Genomic DNA, 6,330 nt, shown 5'->3' with positions numbered 1-6,330 from the left:
AAAGTTTAAAATATGCCGAAAACCTGATTTTGTTTAAGGATGTTAGAGAACAAAATTCAACTGAATAAATTTTAAAGATATTATTGGCTGTATTCAATGATTCATGAATCAGGCAGCATCCAATCTAGCAGATAGAAAGGAGCTCTAAGGAGTGGTACAAAATGAATGACTTTTATAAAAAGGTAGAAGGGAGCAGGTACAAGGAAGTTGTACTTGGCAAAAAGGCAGATTGGTTATTGCAAGGTTGTTTTCCTTTAGGAGATGACAGGGGTTCTGTCAGGCAGATTACCTAACTAGTGCTGATCAGGGGATTCCTAATTAACTGGTTTAAGATTTCATTTCTGGGAGAGCCAAACTGTAGTTAAGTCTCAGTTGAGAAACTGGGGGCTTAGCTTAAGTGACTCCATTTTGGGCCTATTGTCTTGTTTTTAACAAGGATTACACTGATGTGTATCACAATTATAAAGGCATGTCTGAGAGTAAAAACCAAATTCAGGTATGAATTTTCTTCTTTTGTGGGAAAAGTGAGCAATGCACTAGGTGAAGAATACACAGAAGGGCCGATTGTATTTGCAATGTTTTATTTCTTAAGCAAGATTTGAAACTTGACTGTTTATTATATTTTTCTCTATTTTTTTTGCATGCTTCAAAAATTTAAGCAGAGAATTAAAAAACTGTGCTTATTAAGAAATCGTACTGTTCTAGAAACCAGAAATATTACTTTCCCATTTATGAACTTTTTTTTTTTTTTGGCTGTGCCGCGCATCATGTGGGATCTTAGTTCCTCAACCAGGGATCAAACCCATGCCCCCTGCAGTGGAAGTGCGGAGTCTTAACAACTGGACCACCAGGGAAGTCCTATGAACTTTATAAATTGGAAAAAGATTTTAAAATAGGGATTTATCTTTTCTTCAGAGGTGAAATTATTGGTTATTAAAGCATCCACGCAGCTGTTGATTTATTTAAATCTCAAAAAAATAAGATAAAAATAAACAGAAAGCTAACTTAACTGTACACCATTTTTAATGGCAAACTGGTACAAAATTTCTTCCTGCTATAGTGATAGTAATTAAAGGCAAAGGAAAAATGTAGCTAAGAGGAAAAGAAACTTGATAGTTTCATTGTGTCTGAAACCAAATGAACAACATTCAAATCTGCAGTCTTCAGGGGTAAGATCTCTACCTTAAGTGGAACGTAACCCAATATCAAAATCTGTCTCATTGAAATGTTCCTTCACTTCTGTTTGGGCACGGTTTTTCTTTTCTCAATATTATCTGGCACAAATTTTCTGTTTCCAAAGTTCCTCTGACCTCTGGTCAGAAAGCCCTGGTTCTAGACCTCTCTGGAGATAGTTGTTTGCTCAGTACCTGCCTCATTTCCTGTTTTCTCTCTCATCTAGGTACATACAACAGGTATGAAGCAGAGCAGGATATGACAGTTAGAGGGAATATGCTGCAAACAATAATGAAAGCAATTAGTCTGAGTCTTAGGCCCATTTGCTCACTTTCATTTCAGTAGATAAATGATATTCTCTCTTGCAAATAACACAGAGAGGTACAGGGGCTGTACCCTTACCAGGGGAGAAAGAAGGGCACCTGGCTCAGTTATCACTTTCAGTCAGCAAATGTTTGGCCCCTTCAGGCCTTAGGGGTTTTTCTTTTCTTTTCTTTTCTTTTTTTTAATTAAAGCCTTCCCACTAATGAGATTTTGCATTTGAATTTTGAGTTTTGTAACTTTATATCTAATTTATGTCTTTATAAATCTCACTTTTAAGAAAGGCTGAAATAGATGATTCTATAGGACAAAATGAGGAAAGAGGTGAGGTGCTTAAAAGTTCTGCTTTCATTGGGTGCAGTACTGCATCATCAGTTCCTTCACACACACACACACACACACACACACACACACACACCTCTACTACAGCAGATGAATTGCCTTCCATGATATATTTACATCAAATTACCTACCCCCAAAGCTCATTTTTATAGTGCTTCCTACTGACTTTCCAGCAGAAAATCACTCTTTTAAAAATGTGTGCTCAAAGTAAATTAGTGGTTGCCTAGGCTTGTGGGGCTAGGGGTGGGGATAAGAGTGACTGCTACTGGGTAGGGGGTTATTTTCTAGGGTAATAAAAAGGTTCTGAACTTAGATTTGGATGGTGGTTGCACAACTCTGTGAATATACTAACACCATTGAATTGTACACTTTAAATGGATGAATTTTATGGTTTGCAGATTATTTCAATAAAGTTTTTTTTTTAATCTGTTCTGCAGGAGGAATCTGAAAGAGAAAAGAGTGCCATAAAGAGAAGTCTCTTGGATTTGAGTAATCTCTTTGCTAAAGCTTTAAGGCCAGGAAACAAAGGTCAGACCTGAGGTTTTTGATTCAATATATCCTAATATTCCACCATTTTCTCTCCCTACCTTCCATCAAGATCCTTCTTTATAATTTATCACATGAATAATATAACCCAGTGGAGCCCTGTGATAGACTTTAGGGATTGGCAACCCAAAAGCCATTCACAATGTCCTCGTCTCCCGCCCTTTTCCGCTATAGGGGCTAGAGAGCAAAATACAGTTAGCCCTCTGTATTTATCCATGGATTTAGCATTCATGGATTCAACCAACCTCAGACTGAAAATATTCAAAGCAAAAAAAGCAAAAAAAGAGTATAGAAAGTTCCAAAGAGCAAAACTTGAATTTGCCACATGCTGGCAACTACTTACATAGCATTTACATTGTATGTACAACTATTAGCATAGCATTTGCATTTATTAGGTATTATAAGTAATCTAGAGAGGATTTAAAGTATAAGGGAGCATATGAGTAGGTTATGTGCAAATACTACACCATTTTGTATAAGGGATTTGAGCATCCACAGTTTGGTATCCAAAGGGGTCCTGGAACCAATCCCCCAAAACGACTATATTTCTTTTTCCATTTTTGCTGCTGGAAGCAGCTGTATGACTTCATTCTGGTCAATAGAATGTAAGCAGAACTCTCTCAGATGAGATTTCCAGGGAAGTTTTATTTACAGATAAAAAGGGGTAATTACAACTGGCAGAGCCCTTTTGTTCCTTTCTTCCTGCCTAGAAAGCAGGCATGAGGCCTGGAGATGCAACAGCCAGTTGGTGACATGAGAGGACAAGCATGAGAATAAAAGCCCATAAGCTAATGAAGGTGGAGCAGAAAGACTTGGTCCTTGTCAGCATTTCTCAGCAGCTGTACCAGTGCTGGACTGCTCAGCTCTGGATTTCTCATTATGTGAGAAAAAGAAAACTCTTTTTTGTTAACCTACTATGACTTGCTGTTGCAAACAAGTATCCCATTACTTGCAACCACAAGCACTTTTAACAAGCCAATTGTGAGACTTTTATATTTAAAAATTATCTAAATATGTCAATGTCAAAGTGGGTTTACTTTAATGTCCAGGGGCTGCTTGTTGTACAGAAAAGACCATTTATAGTTAATCTGGGTTTAAATTGTTATATAATTTATCGAAGACACAAATTTTCCTTAAGCCTTTAAGTTTAACTTAAAATATTTTATCTTCCTTAAAGATCTAATAAGTGCCATACTAGAGATCTATGCAAAGATGAAGAAAAAGAAAAGGTTGTTTCACAGAAACACATTTGAGCTAGGCCTTAAAGAATGTAGAGAAAGGAAAATTCCAGACAGAAGAATACATAAACTCAGAAGCATGAAAGGGCATGATGTGTTAAGTGGGCGTGGGAGGCCGGAGAAGGGGAGATGAGGCTGGAAAGCAAATTGAAGGCAAATTGTTCAGTCTTATATACCAGACTAAGCACACTAAAGTTTAAACTTTACCCTACAGCAAACTGGAAGCTCTTAGAAGTTTTGAAGGAAGGGAGTGACATGATTATGTGGGTGTTTCAGAAAGAAAAAGAGATTGGAGGAGGCCATAGAGGCTATTTGGAGAATATTGCAGTAGAACTAATGAGAGAGGATAAAGGTCATTAAGAAAACCCCACTGCAGACGCTGCAGGGGACCCCCAGGGCAGGAGGCCAATGGAAGATGAAGCAGAGGCTCACAGTCAGAGGAAGCTGAGTGGAGGCCAAGTCTGCAAGGGAGAGGGGGGTCAGCATTCCTAGGAAGCATTGCCAAGGCTGTTAAGAGCCACGTGTTAACTGCAGCAGGCTGCAGCTTTGGAAACCCGTGAGGCCCATAGCAAACAAGTGAACATGGGGGCAGAGGAGGCAAGGGACTACCAGCCACGGACCCTGGCTCTTCCTGCTGTGACATGTACTCATAAGCCATACCCCTCCCTCTTCTCAACACCTGCTCAACAAGTTAGAAAAAGAAGCAGGGAGAGGGGCAGTTATCTGAGAGTTTGGATTTTTTTGTTGTTGCTTTTTTGGGGGGAGGGGGATTTGTTTTCTGTTTTTTTAATGCAAGAGAAACTGAACATACCTGTTAAATTAATTCAACAAGGAGGCCATTAAACTGAGGTGGCTCTAATGCCATAGGGGCCTATGTAAGCAAACCCAAATCTAAGCCTGTCAATGCCTCAAGTTTAGGAAATTGAAACCTAAGGACAACGAGTCACAAATAGCCAACTGGGCTTTAAGATACAGCCAATCAGGAACTCCCTGGCGGTCCAGTGGTTAGGGCTCCTCACTGTCACTGTCAAGGGCCTGGGTTTGATCCCTGGTTGGGGAACTAAGATCCCACAATCTGCACAGCACAGCCAAAAATATATATATATCCAATCAATAATTTCCTTACTTTGCTTCCACTTTCTTTCTATAAAAGTGTCTCTCCAGGCTCCTGTTAGTGGAGAGCTTCTGACCACTTCCAGTTTGGTGGTGCCCTATGCCAATCCATTTTTGCTCAAACAAACTCTTAAAAGGTTTTAAATGCCTCACTGTATCTTTTAACATACTTAAAGGGCTCATTTCAATTATCAGCATTACCATGCTTTAAACCAGTTGGGACGTTTGGCTAATCATCACCACCACAAACAACTAACCAGTAGGTAGGAGCTCAAGAGAAGACCACATCAGTTATGGACAAAATAATAGGAAAATCCATTTTCTCTGCACAACAAAGTTGAATTATACACACTGAATCAGAAGCACACAAGAAAAGCCAAATCGAAAATACAAACATTGGCTGGTTATATGCTGCACCCACCATGGGAGGCACTGAATCCGTGGGGCGTCAGCAATCCAGTCATCAGAGATAACTCCCACTTACGAGCAAGTACATTTTGGGGGGCCTAGCCCTGGCCCAAACTCTCCAGCTTTCTGCTCCAATCCATGCTTATCAAATGGTCCTTGATTATTAATTCACCATCACTAGTTTTTCAATACTAGAGGCTGGCAGAGGAAAAGGATAACCTCCCTTTAAGGAAATAGAATGGGCTTTTATTTTATACATCAGTCTCATAAGAGTGTAGCTGGTATTAGTCACCCTAATCAGGACTCATCCTGGGGCTCTAACAAGATGGCGTTTCCTTAACACAACATCATCATTCAACTGTACTTCCAATAGGGAGTTCCCTGGTGGCCTACTGGTTAGGATTCCAGGCTTTCACTACCGCGGCCGGGGTTCAATCCCTGGCTAGGGAGCAGAGATCCCGCAAGCCGTGTGGCGTAGCCAAAAAACCCCCAAAACCTATACCTCATCGAAAAAGTAAATTAAAAAAAAAAAAAATGGACTGACTTTCTTGCCTGAAAGGCCGAGAACTAGACTCTGGGCTCATGGGTGAATCCAAACCCTGGTAATCACTTGGCCAGTTTCTCCTGGTGACACCACTATTTCCCTGTCCTGCCCCTTCTATCAATGTCATGTCACACTGTGGACTCCCAGTTGAGAAGGAGAAGAACCTACATGGAAGCAGAACAGAATCTAGCCAGATCCACATATTTCTTCTAGGGTCCTGTGCGTGCCCCATGACACACTCCAGGTGTGGTGGCCAAGCTGTCCACTCAGTGACTCATCCCTGGTCTACTCCCTTCTGACCAACTAAAAAATTCTGGCTGCTGACTTTTATATTCCTTCTCCTACTTATTTCCCCACTGCTCCCATTGGATTTGACCTTGGCTAACTCAAAAAGCTTTGGGTGACACCTTTCCTGTTTCAGCCTGTCTCCTTCTACCCCAGCCATGAACTGAAGGGCTACTCTCCCACTAGGCCCACCCTGGCCTCGCCGACAGGACTTAGATGCACAGAACTCTCCAGGGCACGCTCCTCCTGTCAGAAGAGGAACAACTTGGACTCAACCACGCTGGACTCAACCAGATTCAGCCCAAGATGTGATGATCCCAGCAATTTCCAGAACCATTGGCTGGGCTCTCCTACCACAGG

The sequence above is a fragment of the Lipotes vexillifer genome, unplaced genomic scaffold (assembly GCF_000442215.2).
Source record: "Lipotes vexillifer unplaced genomic scaffold, Lipotes_vexillifer_v1.1 scaffold278, whole genome shotgun sequence".
In the NCBI taxonomy this organism is placed as follows: domain Eukaryota; kingdom Metazoa; phylum Chordata; class Mammalia; order Artiodactyla; family Lipotidae; genus Lipotes; species Lipotes vexillifer.
The sequence above is the reverse complement of the archived record's forward strand: the minus strand, read 5'-3'. Positions refer to the sequence as shown.